We start from the raw sequence: 19,913 nt of genomic DNA, 5'->3' as shown, positions 1-19,913 counted from the left end.
TGATATTTAATTTTGCGACCCCTTTTGTGAGCCAAGCCATTCGCCCTCGCCCACTGCTCACTGTTCACTGCTCACAAGTCTATAAACTCAACTTCCTGAGATTGGAGAGCGACATCAACCCAACAGACTTTAAAGCTCTGCTAGCTTGATAATGATCATCCTCATCAGATAACTTAATAGTTTCATTAATCGATCGATTTTATCACTCTTGTCTAGCTTTAATCAACTTTTGACCTTAATTAACAGATTTATATATTAAAAGTATCAATTAAGGTTATTTGTATTGGTAATTGGTTATTTTGATTTAACTAAAAATAGTTTTCAATTTTAATGAATTTAATGAATAAATTTGATATGATTATCGTGGATATATTAAGTTTAGATGTGTTGGATGATTGGCTGATTGTCTGGGGCATTTATTTAATCGATTAATTAACCAAATGGTCTAGTTAATAAGAGCATCATTGGACAAGACAGTACGTGATAAGAATGAGGGGATGGATAAATATATATATTTTTATACATAAACAAGAGAGAAGAGATGGTGTATGTAAGAGAAATAAGGAGATAGAGGCCACAGGAGAGCCGTTAATCATCGAGATGTTGTTGGCAGAGATGGGAGATGCTGGCGTTACGTGTGGCATATAGGTAAGTACGAACCACTGGGATAACCACTAGCCACTATAGCCACTACAGTCAAGCCAGCCAGCCAGCCAGCCAGCCAGCCAGCCAGCCAGCCAGAATATCCGTGACTACAATATACGTGGTGAAGAGTAGGATCAGGAGCTGGAGTAGAAGATGGAGATGGAAGGTTATAGTGCGTTAGATGGTCAGTAATACGAGGGAAACGGAAGTGACCGCACTGCCGAGAAGAGAACCCACTATCCACTATCCAGAGTATCACAGTATACATTGTATAAGGGTGAGGGTGAGGGTGAGATCCCGTGGGGTCTTTTACAATGAATACTCTCACCTATGCCTGTCATCCGTCTTACCCAGACGTATACGTCATACCATATAACACCCATAACATAATGTAAATAAATATATCTCTATAAACATTTTTTATTTTATAATTTCTTTTTTTTAAATTATCTTTTATTAATTTAAAATAAATTTTTATTTAAATGTATAGTCGGCTATTTATTTTATCAGGAGTGTTTTCTTACCCCTGAGGGAACGCTCGTAAGCTAAACACTTGTCGCCAAAGATTCACGACTCCTTTCTAGAGGACATTAATTTTATTGCCAGTTTGCCTCTGAATAATTAAATACATTTATTTTAATTAATATTCGCTAATTTATAATTTTGTTTAATTAAAAAAAATTATTTTTCACAGATAAAGTTTAAACTTTTAACTAAATTTTGTTTTTTATTCTTAATAAAACTTGAATAAAGGAAAAAAAAAATAAACGAGGACATTAATAACGATTATAACCACAAGTTTATTGAACAATAATATGTTGGATAAAAAACAAGATTGGTGACGTAGCCGATATGAGCTTAAACATATATATTTAATCCGGGAGCAGCTTTGGAAGCAGAATATAACCAGCAGCAGCAGCAGCAGCAGCAGCAGCAGCAGGCATCACAGAGTTACAGAGTCACCGAGTCACCGAGACTCAATCTTATTTATGGGTACATTAATCCTTAAATAGTATCTAATGTCACATCACGGCTTATAGAATAAATAATAACAATAACTATAAATAATAGGGGAAAGAGAAAGGGAAGTGTAGGTATTATATCTGCGCAATACCTTTTTTTTTCTTTTTTTTTTTTTATTAAACACATTATCTCGGCGTCAGTGCATACAAACATTTCCATTGTCATATAGGTTATTCATACTTGTGTTTTCGTGAACGGTTGACCTGGCCAACCGTATCCACGTACAAACGACGGTGTCGAGTTACCGGATGGTACACCGCGGGGCGTCTTGACTTATATATCCACTATCTTCTGATACATTCATATAATATAATAAATAGATTTAATTCATACACGAGAATTAGATTTACAATCATCTCTATGTGTTAATCTAATTTATTAAATAATTTTTTATTGAAATATTAAAAACAATGGTATTTATTATTTAAATAAAATAAAATAATAATGAAACAAACCACAGAATAATCTGGTTATTATCTGAACATAGTACTCTGCGGTGTCACTAGCAAGAGACATATATTTAACAACAAACGTGCGAACGAACCACCCAGCCGGATCTAATGAATAGCCCAGCTTCCCCTATTTTATCCGTGTACTCTCCCCGTGAAAAATTATAGTGTTGTGCCTTAAGCCCCAGCAACAAACTAGTCACACTCATATCCACGTAAAACATTTTATTTTAGCTATACATCAATACAAAGTATAAAGAATAATTATAATAATAAAGATTTGTATAGAGTTGCAATAACAGCTAAAAGAGCGCACCACCAGCGTGTAATGGCGTCCCGTCGAGCTACCAGCTGTTCTCGCACAATCTTCATCCACCCGACAACAATATTGTCATCCTATACAGCACATAGATACCGTTATTAACGAATAATACGCCATTCGACAGGTAAATTTGTGCCTTACAATCCTTATAAAGATGTCAAATATTCATAAAAAAAAGTATAGTATAAATTATTTCTTTTTCTACTATTATTATTATTATTATTATTACTATATTGGCTTGTGCCTTTTTTTGACTCGACAACTTTTTTCGACACGTGCGTTGTATATCAAAATTATCGGGAATGAATTGGCAAAATAAATATAAAAGTTTACAGAGTCTTGACATCTAAAAGTTAATATAAAAATCAAACCAGAGTAATCAGTCAGTCAGTAATTTAATTAAAAATGATTAAGAGCAAAAGACAAAAGAATAGTTTAGCGGTTAAATAATGTATTTGAATACTGTGTAATCAAATAAAGGGGAGCGATGTTAGCAAATGAAGCGAGTCAGCTAGAAATCCGGAATCCGCCCGTTTCTTGTCGTAGACACACCCCTGCCGTAACGGACTCAAACACTGTTAGATACGTATACTTGCTTTTTGTACCACCACCACCACCACCTTCACATACTAACTCTAAAATTCACTTCATCCTTTTCATCCCTTTTATTCTAGTCATTTATTTTTTTTCATCCCCTACTGAACAGCAGACCTTCTGTTTCAATTCAATTCATATATATCGATGCCTATTCCTTGAGGTTAGAGTTGTTTCTGAGAGGAATTCACAAGTAGATACACATATAACCATATAACCATTCAACCATTCAGATTGTATAATATACACATTTTGTTAAACTCACTTTTCCGACAACAAAATTTACCACTTTCAAATTCGTCAACATTGTTGTTATATAAGACTTTATTGTCATTAAAGAAATATTACAATATTTTCAATTAGAACAAAAGGCATTTCTTGATGGGATTCATTTTAGATCCTAAAGGACAGTTGAATGCTTTTGAAAATTCTGGAATGTTTGAAAGTGATGTAGTAACTAGTTTCTCTTGGGAATTTTCCGGTATACCATAGAAAATGATCCACCATTTATAGGTGAGCAATACAAATTACTGAAGGATAACCAGAAGGCTTGATCAGATGAATACAGTCCAGCTAAATCTGGTTCTTGTTTATCTTCAATGAATTCTCGATAAGCTGAGTAAGCAAGTTCAAGACCTCTTTGATGGCCAATTCGATCCTTCAAAATGCCCTGGTGAAATTTAAAAATAATAATTTTACATAAACTGTTTTCAATAATTATTACTTAAACTTTACCTTAGTTAGATTTTCTCCAAGAATAGTATACTGCTCGGTTAAACACTGCTCAGTTGTGTAAGCTCTTTGCCCGTAATTATTAATTGACATCATATCAATCAAATATTCAAATTTTAGACCAACTAGCACTCCAAAAACAGCGTAATTTGTGTAATTATAGCGATCAGGACTAATGAAAAATCCTTCAAGAAATCCCGATGAAATTTCTGCAGAAAAAGTGATCAATCATAAAATCAAGTTGTATCACAAGTCTGATTAATATTAATTATAATTACCAATAATATTTTCAAGTGGATAACTGTAAAGTCCAATTTTTATAATTGAATCTGAGACTGTAGAAGCAAAAATATCTTCCCAATCATATGAATCCGAAGGTTTTCTCACTAAAGAATACTCTTTATTTTTTCTAAATCGATAAATGTTCAAAAAATTAGCGAGGAAATTATCTGGAGTTATTTAAAGTCCTTCAAAATATTTTTCCAAGTTATTGTCATCTATCATTTCGTCCGGATTACCAAAAACTACTTTCACAGTTTTTATTTTTTTGATATGTTCGTCATTGGCCTTTGAGCTGTTCAAAGTATCGATAAATTTGTTTTTAATATTTGAAAAAATAATATTTGCATGGTTTTTAACTTTTTGGTCTATAGGATAAATAAGTCCGTAGGAAGCTTTTATAACGTCTGGTAACATATTTGTTGTCATTTGTTGACAGTTTAGAAACCCACTGATACTCTGATTTGTTAAAGCGTAGTAGATTTGAGTAAAGTTATACAGCGTTACGGAATTAACAATAGGACCGGAGAATTCGATTATTTTTCAAATTGCGTAATTTGCTTGGACTCTTTTGGAAGTTTCATTCATCAATTTTTCAAACTTGGTAATGAAATTTTTGTTTTCTACGTGAACTAATTCTTTTGGAGAAACATAAGGATGGAGTTTCCATTCGAAAAGCCGAGTCCAGTTTACACTTGGCCATGTTCGGTTCATTTCTTCAAGTGACATCATATTATTGCTTATGTTAGCTGGAAGAGGACTGTTTTCCTTTGCATCCATTAGTTTTAATTCAAATTCCAAAACATCCAGCAAATCTACAACTGCATCTTCTTTCGCATTGAAAAATTTAGCAATATTAACCATGTAATTTTGATAAGCGGTTTTTGTAAGATTATGTTGAGACTCTGAAGTGCTATTCAATAAAATCCGCTTGGTAAGCTCAACTATTTCAAAATGAAATTATCAATTTTATTAATAAAAAAAATAAAAAAAAAAAACTATATGGTAATATCTGAGCTTGAAACTTAACTCACCGTAGGCGCTGATCCTTTCTTTACGTCAAAACTCGTAAAAATGTTCATATTACATCCAATTTCGTTAGCTTTATTAAGAAATTCAATCCAATCGAAATTAGTTTCATTCCATTTATCCCCTTCAACGACAGGCCATCCACCTAATTTTGAAATCACGCTTTTTAAATAATCCAATTTGTCTTCTTTGATGCCAACAACTAAAAAAATTCCATTACTAAAAGACCTACAACTTAAAATTTATTCCAGTTAATTTAAACTGTTAAACTTTAAAATTTGACAAATAAAATAATAATAAATATTATTTACTCAAAGCATGATGATCTAATAAGTAGGCAGCAATATTTGAAAATGGATTAAATATTCTTAATGTAGAAATTAAATCAACAGATTCTTCGGGCGTCGTTCTATGGTGCCATAATTTATCAATATCAAAATTAGCAATGCTTAAAAGATTTCCAATAAAATTATCTCGAGTTATAATAAGTTCTCGATAATACTCTGTCAATTTTTGATCATCTATCAGTTCATCAGGATATCCAACAATTATTCTGAGAGAATTAATCCCTTAAATCAATTTATCTCTGTTTTTAGCATCTAACCATTCTGTCTTGTTGAAAATCTCCAACAATGTATTTTTCAAATCCAAAGCAATTTGATGTACTCTGCTTCTAATTTTCTGGTCCATTAGATTATATCGAAGGTAAATTGCATACACCAGATCTGGTAATTGCATTTGAATATTATTAACAGAATTGTGAATTTGATGAATGTAACTTGGATCATTCATTTTTTTATACGTTAGTTCGAGTTGTGATAGATTGATGGAAGGAACGAATGGAGCCCAATACTCGACAGTTTTCCATATTGCATAATTAGCTTGCACTCTTTTCGGAGTTTCTTTCAGCAATTGTAGTAAATTTATTAAATAATCAAGATTTTTTATCGTAACAATCGATTGATTAGTAAAATAAGTATGCGGGATGGTTGATTCGTTGAATAATTTAATCCAATTTACGGTAGGCCATTCTTCAGTCATTTCTTTTACGGTCATGTCACGGTGATTAGAACTGTTATTTTCAATTATCAGATTTATCAGTTTTTTTTCAAATTCCAGTGACTCCATAAGTTCACTTTGAGCTTGTATTTCATCGGCGCCAAAAACTTTAGCGACATTTACCATGTAATAGTAATAATTTATTGTCGTAGTAGAATTTTTTAAATTTATAAAAGAAATACCATTGCCTCCAAATATTTTCAACTGTTATTAAAGACAAATAATTAATAAAATATTGTAAATATAAGAGAATCAAACAATCACTTTAATAACTTACAATATTCAGTTCAAGTTTACTCTCTAGGTTACTATTGAATGCGATAAAATGATCCAATGGTGAAAAAATAGGCTTTGATTTTGTAATAAAATCACTCCAATTGAAATCAGTTTCATTCCATGAGCAGCCTTTGAGAGCAGGCCAATCACCTAATTTCGATATTATTTCAAATATAGAGTCTAATTTATTTTCCTTGATACCTGGAACTAGAAAAACCAACTGCATATTAATAAATAATATATTTATATAATAATAATAATAATAATAATAATAATAATTGATTAGTAATTACTGAATGGGTCGTTATTGTCGTTAAGATTGTTGCAGGATGCCATAAAATCGTCAAAGATATTTAACAGCCTAAATGAATGTGAATTATTTCTACATTCAAAATTATTTCTGCATTTTGTTATTACCGATTTTATGTCCATAGGACCGTCCATAAGCACCAATGATTGAAATATTTCATCAATCATACTAAGTTGTTTATTTTTTACAAAATCATTGGGAATATTATCGAAATTTCCACAAGCAAAGTCGTAAAAGTTATCACAAGGATTGACATTTGGATTTATATTAGTCCATATCCCAAGTTCTGGAACAATTTATCAAATGAATAATTTATACTTATATTATTATGTAAAAAAAAACGTCTATAAGTAGCTACCGATTTCCAAATTGTCCTTCACACAGTCATGCGTTGTACAATGTAAATAATTTATATTGGGCGTATGTTTGACAGTATTTTCTAAATTATTTGCTGTTATTATCATGGGAAGCAATATTATACACGTTAATGTGTACATTTTCCTGTAATTAAACATTTTATTAGTATTATAGATTGTCTGATAAAAATTCTTCAAAAAATTATCAGGTGTAACTTTAAAATTTTTAAAATACTCTTGCAATTGAGTTTGATTAACCACTCTATTAATAAAACCTACTATAAATTCGATTGATTTCAACTTTTCAACAATTACATCTTTGGTTTTATTATCGAGTTTGTTAGAACTATTATTCACAGTATCAACTAATTTGTTTCTTGTATCAATAATAACTTGATTAGCTTTATCTAAAGCATCTTTGTCCAATGGATAATGGCGTAAGTAAAAAGAGAGAAGAATATTTGGCATAGCAGTTTTAAGAGGTGTATAACAATTAGAATTAGATTCTGTGATTGAAACATTTAAGGATTTGTAAAAATTATTTCGAATATCGAGTAGAGTTTTTGATCTAGTAATTGGAATTAATAATAATTCAATAGTTTTCCAAACTGCAAAATTAGCGAGCACTCTTTTAAGAGTCTTTTTTACTAGTGTTTCGAGATTTTTTATGTAATCAGGATTACTGATGAATATTATCGAATCGTTTGTGAGAGGCAATTGCCATTGGGGAAAATATTTCAATAATTTTTTCCAATTTATACTCGGCCATTTTTCCGTTATTTCTTTAACTGACATTCCATTTTTAGGGTTGCTAGTATTTAATGATACATTGATATTTATGCTTGCAAAGATGAGTTCCATCTCAAAATCCACTGATTCTTTTAATTCTTCAGCCTGATTTTCGCTGGCTCCTAAAAATTTAGCGACCTCTGCTATACATAGTTACGGTAAATATTAACCTGAGACAAAAATTAGGAATTTTGTCCACTGCTATTGTAGAATATTACATTAAATTCCAATTGTGGGGGATTTATCTTTGCAAAGTAATAAGAAATTACTAAATCATCAAATTATTCAAAAAGATTGTCTGGATTTTTGTAAATACTTACATATTTTAACCAATAGTTTTGGTATTTCATATTGAAATACATAAAAAAGGGAGATACTGAGACACCATTGTTAAAAGCTTTTTGATTAAATTCATCCCACTTAAAATCAGTATCTTTCCACTCAGATCCTTTAGGAACAGGCTATCCACCCAATTTTGAAATTACTTCGTTTAATAAATAGTCTACTCTCTTCTTTTCGATACTTGAAACTTAAATAAGTAGTTAAATATATGCTACGGTGTATATAATTTGTAAATGTTTAAAAATTAATAAATAATTACTGTTAAATTTATTATCTAATTTTAAAATTTCGCAAGATGTCATGTAGATGTCATTTTTCAAGTAATTAAACAGTTTGAAAGGAGACGGCCAATTATTCCCCAGAATTGTATTTTGTATAGATAGACGGTCGTAAATTCATCGAGTTCTGATTTTCAAATGAGCTGTTGAAATTCTGTAATAAATAATAGTAATGTTGAGTAAAAATAAAAATAATGAAATATGTAAATGTTCCTACCGTATTCCAAATTATCTATTTTACAGTCATGAGTCGTACAATTGAAATTATTTTCTGCGATTGCGATTGGAAGAAATATAGCAAGCCAAATAAACTATCTCTTTCTGTTGTTAAATTTTATTGATTATATACTTGTAAAAATATTAAAATTTTAATCTTTTTTTATTTTTTATAATATAGCTACTTTATTACACTAGGAACAAACAATAATGATTTTATTTTTAACAACGTCATTATTATCACTAGAAGCAGTTGATAATGTACTCGTCTACAATGTCTTGATAAGAATGACTATATTTTTAGATTGTTTAACTTAAAGCACAAAAGATATAAATTTTTAATGTTAGAATGATGATAACTTGAAAAAATAAAATATTTAAAAAATTGAATGCATCGGCATCGGAGCGAGAATAAAACAATGGGAGTAAAAGATTAAAAGGAGGAGGACACTGTGAAGGATGAGAATGAGAATGAGGAAAAGGATAGATAGAGAAAGAGGGGAGTAAATTGAAGGTCCAATCCACTCACCGGTCGTCTGGTTGACAAATGTCCAGCGCATCCCTTGGGCATCCGCTCTTGGTGTCCACCATCATCATCCCTCGGCAGCTTGGAGTCTTCCAACCGTCTACTTAGCCCTTGCTCGCTCCCATACTCACATAACAGCCAGTCACCAGTCACCAGTCACCAATGTAATCCCGTGTGGAGGTATTCTAGCAGCACCTATACGTCCTCCACCACCACTATCACCACTCACCACTCTTCTGTTTCTTCTTATTCTCCTCTGTTTTCTCTTTTCTCTTCACAACCATCACCAACTTCCAGGACCACCAGCTATTAAATTACCCAGTGACTGATGTCACTAACCTCTTTGCTACATTCTCCACCACCGAGCTCTTTATCTAAATTTATTTTTCATTCTCTCGATACCCATTTTTATCTATTCACTCTTTAACTTTACTTATACAGACAGATCTTTTTTTTTAATAAAACTTAAGAATTTTCATAAAAATAAAATTAATTGTTTTTATTAATTCTGAAAGGACCCGTCGCTCAGTAATCAATCATATACGGCAGAGCGTACGAAGAACATCAATAGAATGGATTTTAATTATATAATATGAAACAATAATTAAGGTAATTGATAGTCTGATAATAAAGTGGAGGATTAATGACTGGAATGAAAGGCGTTGAAGAAATGTCACCCCGGCCGGAATAGAAATTAGTTTCCTCGGGAATAAAATCAGCGTGCTCTCCTCCAATGTGTTGTGTCAGACGAGGAGTTTATATCTGTGAATATATATATATATATAATATAAAGCGTATAATATTGAAGTGCATCTGTGGCCCTATAAAGGGTGCGTAGACCTAGAAAACAACCCCTGGAAACTAATTCTCATTCCGAAAGTTTATTGCGTGGCAATTTGCTTATTAATTTCCCGTTAGCCTAGAGGCTCCATATCTATTAATTAATATTTCTCGGTCGACAGATGCAGCCCACGTCCTATCACTTTTCACTCGATACATATATATTTACATACTCGTTTAATAAATTAAACACTCTCCCTTCCCCCTTTTTCTTTTATGGTTTTATGTTTTTCCATTTAAAAATGCTGTGCTAAAATTTCAGACTAAAGAGTGAATCGTATACAAAGCGACAATTGAATAAGACAAGACGAATTCCACGGAATAGAAATAGTAATAGAAATAGGAAGCTCTTGCTCTTGCTCTCACTCTGTATCTGCCAGGGTGTAACAATGTAGACCCGATGAGACACGAAGGCAGCCTATCTCTACAAGTTACTGCAGTAAAACTTTCAAAAGATGTAACTACTTGCACACTGAGACTTTCCAGTAAAAGCAAAACCAGAAGCAGAAGGAGAAACAGACTTTCCTGGTTAACTTGTGTGCTAGCTTCTCTTTTATTTACATAAATGGAAATACGCGTTATTCCTTGTGGATTCCTTATTCTCCGAGTTTATAACTTTAATTCAAACATTTAGCTTTAGAATATTTAATATTTTGTCGCATGTTGCATAATACTCTAATTGTGTTAATCAATAAATTAAATAATGAAAAAATTCATGATATATAAAATCTAACTCTCAGTTAAAGTCTAATTATATGATTCTAAAATAAATTGCCAAATTTGAGGACGATTTGAATTATTTATTAAAATTTAATTGTAAATTCTGCAAAAGTTATTTTATAAAATAAGATATTAAATAATAAATGTAGATAAATTTATAATTAACTTGTGCCCAGAAATAAAAAAAATGGTCTATATTTATATAAAGCTTAACCGGAGAAACTGGACCGTCGCCGGAATAATCAACATCTTTATTGTGATTCCTGCCAATAACTCTATAATGGTCGTTATTATTTATAATAATTATAATTATAAATATGTATATCCGACGGGTTATAAATTATTACCGGTAGTTTAATATAGGTGATAAGATATATATATATATATATTAAATCCAGACGTGGTAATTTAGTCGGTATCAAAATAGTCAGGGGTATTGTCTGAGATCGGAATTCAATTAGCGTCTTCAAGCAGCAACCAAACACAGGATGTCTGAGTCAATAAAATTAATCACCACTGATATTCTATTTTATATAAATATATACAATATGTTTATAATTAATGAATTTTAAGTTTAAAGTTTTGGGATAGTGTCGACGAAATCGTATAAATTGTAGAGGAACTCGGATGAGTGTAGAAGGAAAAACAGTTAAATAATCGGAAAAGCAATATATATTGATGTATATGGATATACTATATACTAAATGTATGGATGGATGTCTGGAGTAGGGTATATACAATATGAGCAGAGTGTGGTCAATCGGATTTAGCGAACCCTCTGGCGTCTCAACGTCAAATATGTTATTGGATCCTTGTTTGATAAGTGAGGGTCCAAAGAGCCGAGTTATTAAAATCGAGCAAACATATCTTCGACGTTTGTCACGTTCTTGTAACAATAATAAAGATATATATCTGCATGAATTTTTTATTTCTTTATATGGATTTTCAATATATATGTATATATATAATAACTTGCTTTTTATATAAATTTATATACTATTAATTTTATAATAAATTAAGATATTGAATATTAAATTTTGAATAAAATAAAAAAAAGTATTAGCAGTGATCTACCTGCCAGAATGATTGACACGGTAAACATATGAAAGCAAGTTATAAGTTATAATAAAAATGGGGTTTAATATTTCGGAATAAACAGAATACAGATCACAGCTCGGCTCAATCTGTCTGCTGCTTACAAATAAAATCCAGCTTGAAAACGAAAACGAAAACACAAACACACTGCTGGCATATAATTTCCCGAGGCTTTCGGAATATTGGCGACTCATTCAGAGAGCCGAGCCAATATAAATGCGATTTGGGCATTTGCTCTTTTTACAGCGGCAACTAATCGGATTTTAAGGAACAAAAAAATAAAAAGACGTCTGCAAACTGGAGCTTCTGGGAGTGAGCGAGTGAATAAGAGTACCAGATTATCACAATGCCGGAGCAGTGCATTGTCACCCAAAAGGGGTCGTTATTCCCCAACCCCTCCAACCCCTCCAACCCCTCCAACCCCCATATTATATAAATTGACACCTATACATATTCACATATATTCACATATGTGTGTATTGGTTACTGGTGATGGGGATTTAGTTGCTCAACATCTTCTAAATGGAAATGTAAAGTAAGTCGTATGTATTTATCATTGCTCTTATTGCTGTCCATGGGATATATAGGATATATAGGATGTATAGGATGTATGGGATCTATGGGTGATGCCTCAACACACACATTATAATATATCCCTTATATCCTTAGTACAGAGAGTGTGACGTTCATTTGGTTGACTACCAACACTCGACAATAACCCTCGGGTTGTCAGAGGCATTGTTACTGCTGTCAGATTAACCGCTTGTCGCCCCGCTTCTGATCGCGGGCATTCCATATGTCCCTGATGTTTAAATGTTATATACATATATATATATATTTAACGCTACCTAACCCAACTGTAAAATGGCTTTCTTATCCACTTATATTGTTAGTCACTCAATACTGCTCGCATTAGGCGTCATCAGGAGCTTTCATCCGTTTTATTAAAGATCCAGGGATCTAGAGAGAGCTTCAAGGACAAAATATAACCGAGGAAAAAGATTTCACACATCAACAGGTGCGAAAAATGTCCGGCTTTTCCGGCTGTCCAGTCTTAACGTCTTACATAGGTTTCTACTCCGCGAACTCTATTATTCAGAGGCTGACATTTTTTTAGGGTCAGGCCACTTTTTTTGCTGACTTGTGTCTCTAATTTATGGATACTTTCGGTAACAAACTCAAAAAGTCACTCTTTTGCATCCAAATAGAGCTTTTATATAAAATATAATTAAATTAAACATATACAAATAATTTATAAATATATTTAGAGTTAATCTAATAAAAAAGTTTAGAAGCTTAATTAAGTATTCAAAAAAAAAAAAAAAAAAATAAAAATAAAGAACCGGTTGAAGGAATTAAATTTTTAATAATCTTATATTGGAGTATTATAAGTAAAAATAAAAAAAAAAAAAATAAGGAAAAGTGTTGCTCTTAAAAAGATGATTATAAAGGTAGTATAGTTTAAAAAGTAAACGAGTGCATAAAAGTCTCATATTCATTTACGATTTTAAAAAAGCGTTCAAAAAGTTTTGTTGAATGATGAAAGAGTACCAGTAGAGTGGTAAGAGTGGTAAGAGTGGTAAGAGTGGTAAGAGTGGTGAGAGTTGAAGAGTAGTATTAGCTACTACCTAGCAAGTAAAACGGAAAACTGTTATATAAGAAGCAAAGCTGCAAATGAGTTTATAAAAGCGTAATATCTCAGCGAGGTGAACGAGCCTCAAACCAGGAACCAAACTCTCTCCTTCTTCTACTTCTCCTTGTTCTGTTCTCTTTCCTACCCACATTATACTTTTATAATATGGACGTTTTTCCCGTTCCCAAGGAATAAAGCTTAACATTTCCCAGCCCAACCGGCTTCGTCGACTCGCTAATAATAAAGTTTTCTTGGGTGGTTCGACAACGGGTAGACAGATTTTAAAATTTCTCTTCACAACCCCTTTCTTCCTTCTTTCTTCTTTCTTCTTTCTTCTTATTTCATCTCTTCGTTCTTCGTTTTTCTTAACGTAAACCCCTTTTCAGTAGTAACCACGCAGTAAATAGTCATGCGCAGTAACACACCCCCGCGACAATGGGGACTATAACGAGAATAGCGCGATCTGGTCGTCCCCAACACAACCATCAGCCAAGCAGCTCAACCAGCCCAAGCAGCAAAACCAGCACAAGCAGCCCAAGAGCTTGGGAAAAATTAATAAAGTTCTCGAACAAAGTAACTTGTGCGTTGTGATACCGTAATGCTATTGCTCGAGAGCTTTGAGACACACGAGGGTGACAAAGTAGACCGGAGACCGGAGACCGAGAGCCTGAGGTAGGAGGTACGAGGGGAGTTTTGCCAGAGGGTGGCACAAGACTTTATTGTAACCAAGTGTAGAGTCACTTGTACGTCTTCACCCCTTCACCCATTATCATATCGCTTATATATTATATTTTATTGTGTTATATTGTATTATATTCCACCGAATAAAGGGATTCTACTCTCTACTTTATAGATCTGTCTCTTGTATGCCAAAAACAATATTTATTGTCTTTGATATTAATTCTATTTATCATATATTTATAACGCTAATTTTTTTTAATTTTAAACTTTATCGTATTTCTTTATAAACACAAATAATTATGGTCTAATTATATAATATTAAAATCTTTTGATAAAATTCAGTAAAAAAGCATACAAAAAAAAGGTTGGATTTAATTTAGGCTTTGCTTTGAAAAAGTTTAAATAAACAATAAAGAAAAAAATAAAAAAACAAGTATAAAGTGACATTTAATATAACTAGAGAGTAATCAAGCGTGTATATTACCGCTATCAGCTCCTATATCAATGACAAAGTGAAACGCGGAGCTTTGATCGCGGATGAGTGCTAAATTGGAAAAAACCGGGCGTCGCAACAGCCGGAGCCTGATCGGACGTATACAATAAGAGCACGTCCGTTGGAATAAATAATTCTCCAAGTCCCTTTTCCAGTGCTACCGTATACTATACAGTATACAGTAGGTGACCAACGCTCACAGTTTCAATTGGTAACACCTCCGCCTCATCCTCATTCCTGTCTCGTCAGAATCAGAACAGAATCAGAATCAGAATCATAATCAGAATCAGAATCAGAATCAGAATCAGAATAATCAGAGTTGGCGGAAAAGCGACGGGTTTACCGAACCGCCAACTTGGGCATCACTAGCACCAGCATCAGCATCAGCATCAGCATACAACATACAGCAGACCCTCCTCCACATCCAGACGCGGCGTTTGACCGACGTGTGATATGCAGAGAGCCAGCGAGAGTGCAAGTGTCACACCGACAACACGTCACACACCTACATGTATATATTTGTGTCTCCGCTCTGGTGTGTCGCGATGAGGACTTTTTACCCGATTTTTTTAGCGCATCTCCCTCTTTCCGTGAAACGCCCGGTGTCCAATATTCCCCAGCTCTCTACTCGCCGTAACGATATACCGATTGGCACGGAATCTGCGCGGAGGGCGCGAGGCGCGAGCGATTAAAAAACGAAAAAGCCAAAAAATAAAAAAAATAACAAAAATAAAAAAAAAAAAAAAATAGGTGGGCAAAGCCTCGAACCGTCAAATTGGCGCCGCTGTCCATCACCGGTGTGCCCCACAGATTGGCATTGCTGTTTGCCGCTCTCAGCTCCTGCTCTTGCTCCTGATGGTGCAGTGTACGCTCCAAGTGATGAACGCGAATCCATGCACCAGTGAGAGCTCAGAGAAGAGAACAATAACAATATATAGAGACTTGGCCGCGTTGCTTTTCGCTCGTTTCATTTGGATCTCTAATGCGAGCCCTTTTTTAAACTTTTTAAACTTTTTATACCTTTTACTACTCGTTTCTTTTTTCGAGCCGATTCTTCCTCTGTTATTTTAATTAATTTTATTTGTTTGTTTCGAGATTTATTTAGTTACAGCCTCACGAATATTTTCCATCCAATCTTGTTTGAAAAAAATAAATAAATAAAAATAACAGTCAAGTTTAACGTATATACTTTATTTAGAGTTGAGAAATATAATTATTACAAGTTTTAACGAGAAGTCTGGTCACGTCTTGAGGTGCTCTGATGAAGACATTAGTCGGACACGTGTCTGGGCTTTGGATACTCCAGAATAATGGGAATTTGTGATTAGATTCGAGTACAAAATTCACCTTCCCCTTTTCATCCCGCTCTTTATTTTCTCCTGGGGGAGGTATATTCGCTATATATATATATATATATATATATATATATATGTACTTTAAATAGAAGGTTGTTCACTCTCGTCTCTATTCTTAAGGGGTCATCAGATGTTTGAAAAAATTAACAGATGGATAATTTGGTTATTGAGTATAAAGCGTAATTAATCCATTAGAGAAGATAAGAAGCACGAAAATAAATGAAATAAGGATACGTATGTTTTATGAGATAATAAAAAATACGAAAAACGAGCAGTCATTGATTCGAAGAGAACAGATATAATGTTTAACTTTCATTAACTCTGAGTAATAGTTGCTATTTGATATCTCTGTTTGATGTTTGTATCAATGAATTAGAGCCCCGGGTTCAATATCAAAGTCACGATTGTCCTCTTCAGATAAAATTTTTTATTGCCAACAAATAAATTCATTTACTTTTTCGTCAGAAGGATTTTTTTTTATCGCCTGTTTCAAATTATTATTAATAATTTTTTTAGAACAAATTAAAACACCGTAAAATTCTATTGCCTTGAAAAAATTTGAGAGTATTTTTTTTTTTTTTGAAGATGTACATCGGAAAATAGGTAAAAAAATGTCAATTAGTCTCGCTCAATTATTATTTTTGTCCTTTAATGTGTCATAAATTTTTATGTCACTTTGGAAACTATTTTTTGAACCTTTTTTACGGTCTAAAATATATTATTTTATTATGTTCTGTCTCTAACAAAAACCATAAAGACAGTTATTTTTCTAAAATAATAGTAGTAATATTGACAATATCTTGTTAAATGTTTTTTTATGAGATTTTGTTATCTGTTAAATTTGAAAAATTAACTATATTGATTTAATCTACGACCGAAAAATTTCATCTAAAATGAGGTGTAATAAAACCAAAGAATTTTCAGAGTTTTATCTCGAGAAAATATTTAGATAATTGATTGGGAATGAATATTTATTTGAAAAAACAGAGTTTTAAATGTAGGAAGATCGTAAAAGTGTCCCATTACGGTACACTGAATATAATAAGAAAAAAAAAAAGGAAAAAAATCTTTTAAAATTAAAAAATAAAGGAGAATGATGTAACGCAGATGATATTTAAAACAAAAAATGAATTTATAAAAACGGATGTTGAGCATGAATGAAATACGATTAGATAGTAAAAAATGAAGTGAAGTGAAAAAGTAAAAGTATATGGAAGACTGAAGTATAAGCGAATAGATGAAGAACCGAGTAGGTTACAATAAGCTGTCTGGATACCGTAGCGATACCATCACGACTATCGAGTCCTAGAATCGACCGAAAAGGTTTTTCATGTTCTTCCTTCGTTATACGATCTTGTACGCACCGGTATACAGATATACAGATAGAGAATGACAGAGGTGTATATGGTGTATCGAGCAGGTAACAAGCACCCCCAATTACGTCAGTCTGAATTAGTAGTGCCCGGACTATTTTAAGCTTAACCGCCACTCTTCTATTTTGTATCTTCTACTCTTCTACTCTTCTCTCTCATACATATATATATATATATACATTCGGCAATGTCGCTGTCTATTCGACTAATGTCACTCTTATTATACTTTTATATATCTATATATCTATACTCAAACAGATATTCGAGGACTTTCAACACATCCGCCTCTTATATTAGTTTCTTCGCCTGCCAAACTATTTTTCATTTTTAAATCAGTAGCTAATTCCCAAACTGATTTATATTCCTACATCGCTAACTCATTCATCATTACCCACCTAATTATTTGTTTTACGTCAAACTTTTTTAATATTATTTTTTTTTTTTTATTTTATTAATTAATATCATATGGGAAAATTTAAATAATAAGATAATGAAAAAATAGTTTTTATTGTCCCATAAAGTATTGAAGCATCTGGTTGGCAAGTAATCAATTAAACTGGTTATCTTGGTATTTTATTTTTCTCATCGATAAATACGTTTTAAAAGTACACTAGAATTTCGTTCTCATCCTCGGTATGTCTCTACGATAAAATAAAATAAAAAGATAAAAAATGTTAAAACACGAGTCTTAAATGTCGTTATCGGAGAGTGACTATTATGGTCCTCGAACGATTGCCGTGTGATCTCGTAGTCAATTTATCTCTCGGGATTTCCTATCAAGCTACCTCTCTTCAGAGAAAAAACAAAGACACACACACACACCAGCACCCGGAAGATTAAAAGACCAACAGAGAAAAAATAAAATAAAGATAGAAAGCTCTCTAATATAACCGAACCGTGAGCCGTACTGTAGATATCCGGGATTAAATAAAGCATCAGTCACCTGGCCTTTAATTCCTGTCACCCTGATAAACTAAAACTTAAACTGATGCATTAAAAGATAAATCAGCACAAAGGTCTCGTGTCTTTTAGACAAAACTCCACTGATGTACCCTACTTTTTTATAAATTTATACATTTATATACACTTGTATAATCTCTCAAGATTGATCGGAGTTGACTATACCGACTCCCGATTCAACCATGCCAAAAAGGAGCAATTATACATACGTTAATTAGTCACTTTGATCTGGCTGGCTGTTAAGATGATCCATGAGCTTGCGGCGGTTGCTTAAAAAAGCTTTTACTCAACTCTCACCCGCAGTATATGCACTCATCTTTGTTACTATTTAAAGACATGCAAGCCTTACTTGCTAACAGTGTGTTGAAATATACTTAAAAAAATAAAATAAAATAAAATAAGTACTTCCTTTGAATATATTATATATTAAAAGCTCGAAACTAAATCAGAATGACAAAGAAAAATATATTGGTTTTATATAGTCCAATATATTAACAATCATACCCGTCAGGGGCATTGCTATCGAATGGTGTATAATTTACGGGAATCGATATTATATATGTAATATACGGTGTGGAGCGAGAATGGCTGGAGTACACGCATCCATGGAAAATAATATCCCCATTAATGCAAATACTTGTGGTGTATATTATCTATATATATATATATATATAGACAAACAACCAGAGGATGATATTATATATGATGAAATGTAAAAGGTGCGTTGGGATATTAATATGCAATTGATATTTAACAATACGATTGTCTGTGGGGGTTTATTTCAATTGCCAGGTTATTACAGATCGCCAATTCACAATTTCCGATTTACCGATTCTCGATTCTCGATTCTCGATTCTCGCGGTTGCTAAATTTATTTATTTAAACGGTCTCGTTATATCCCTAATCCCCTTAGCATTGTATCACGCCAGAGCTGTAGATATATATACCGGGATATTTATACACGCCAAACGCCAAGTATTATATAGGATATGAGTAGATTATAAACGCATAAACCTGTTCCACTCGACCTTGTTAATACACAGAAACCACTATTATATACATATACATCTTCCTCAAAAACTATATATATGTATGATATAATATCAATGAATGAATGAAATGTCTTTGGTGTTTGTATTTGTATTAGTATTTGTATTTGGATGAATGGACCACTCTCTCTACATTCGCGGGTATTGGTCCGTAAAGATAGAGGGCCAAGTCGTTTTTGGTTAAGTGTCTGCAGACAGACGTGTCTTCCCGAATAAAGAATAAAGAACAAAGAATGAGGGAATATAATCATTTTATTTTATTTTATTGTTAGTTGGTTGGTTGGTTGGTTAGTTGGAAAAGACGCGGGCTTGTTAAAACATGCTCAGATAAGCCCACGGACCCAAGGAAGTTATTCTTAATTTCTGATTAAGTTAAACGTAGTATTTTTTTACGACTCCGATAAGTGTACCAATGTAGTCAATGATAATAAATTTTTGTTCCCTGATTAAACCGGTGTTTGATTATTTAATTACGATTAAATAATGCTT

General features: G+C 32.6%; 1 long non-coding RNA gene and 1 pseudogene across 1 annotated transcript; both read right to left on the bottom strand.

The window, feature by feature from the left end:
* Positions 1–3,329: 3,329 nt before the first annotated feature.
* LOC123268099 lies at positions 3,330–14,511 on the bottom strand (annotated as a pseudogene).
* Positions 7,403–8,646, bottom strand: LOC123267278. The gene is made up of 3 exons (XR_006509998.1): positions 8,465–8,646; positions 8,184–8,392; positions 7,403–8,108 (listed from the first exon to the last, which is right to left on the bottom strand). It is a non-coding gene; the product is annotated as an uncharacterized LOC123267278 (long non-coding RNA).
* Positions 14,512–19,913: the final 5,402 nt, after the last annotated feature.

This window comes from Cotesia glomerata, linkage group LG6, assembly GCF_020080835.1.
Source record: "Cotesia glomerata isolate CgM1 linkage group LG6, MPM_Cglom_v2.3, whole genome shotgun sequence".
Classification (NCBI taxonomy): Eukaryota; Metazoa; Arthropoda; class Insecta; order Hymenoptera; family Braconidae; genus Cotesia; species Cotesia glomerata.
The sequence above is the reverse complement of the archived record's forward strand: the minus strand, read 5'-3'. Positions and strand labels throughout refer to the sequence as shown.